Below are 629 nucleotides of genomic sequence, written 5' to 3'. Positions count from 1 at the left end.
CAGAGGGGCCATGCTATTTTTCTCTGTATCATTCCATTTTTAGAATATGTGCTGCCAAAGTGAGCACTGCATCATTTTTAAAGAAGGTAAAAAGGCTGGAAACACCATATCTGTAGTCTACCTTTAGATTTCTGTACAATAAAAAATTAACATCATAGTCCTGAAACCACTGTTCTTAGAACTGCTTACAAAGTGANAGGTCTGCTTACAAAGTGAGCCTTTGGCTGGCTTCTGGGAACCAGAGTGGTAAACAGTTCCCTATACTGATATAAAACTTTCCCTAAATGATAAAGGTAGCTCACTATACCTATACCGTATGCACAAACAATATACTTATTTATGTTTATACTGACCACCTGCTGTCCTTCTGGAGTCTGGAATTTTCCTGCATGCTAGGCAAAGGGTGCCTACCTGACAAACTTCCAATAAAAACTATGGGTGCTGAGTCTCTAGGAAGATGCCTGAGCAGAAAAATCACACAAATGTTGCTACATTTTAGCTGCTGGGGAAAAAGTATATTGTGTGACCTCCACAGGAGGGAGAGAACATAAGGAAGCCTAACATGGATTCTTCCAGACTCTGCCTGATCCATTGTGTCTCTGAAATAAATCCCAGCCATGAGAATGACT

The 629-nt window shown here is 40.3% G+C and overlaps 1 pseudogene; it reads right to left on the bottom strand.

The window, feature by feature from the left end:
• Nucleotides 1-3: 3 nt before the first annotated feature.
• Nucleotides 4-67, bottom strand: LOC117798351 (annotated as a pseudogene).
• Between the last annotated feature and the right edge of the window lie 562 nt (nt 68-629).

The sequence above is a fragment of the Ailuropoda melanoleuca genome, unplaced genomic scaffold (assembly GCF_002007445.2).
Source record: "Ailuropoda melanoleuca isolate Jingjing unplaced genomic scaffold, ASM200744v2 unplaced-scaffold30640, whole genome shotgun sequence".
Lineage (NCBI taxonomy): Eukaryota > Metazoa > Chordata > Mammalia > Carnivora > Ursidae > Ailuropoda > Ailuropoda melanoleuca.
The sequence above is the reverse complement of the archived record's forward strand: the minus strand, read 5'-3'. Positions and strand labels throughout refer to the sequence as shown.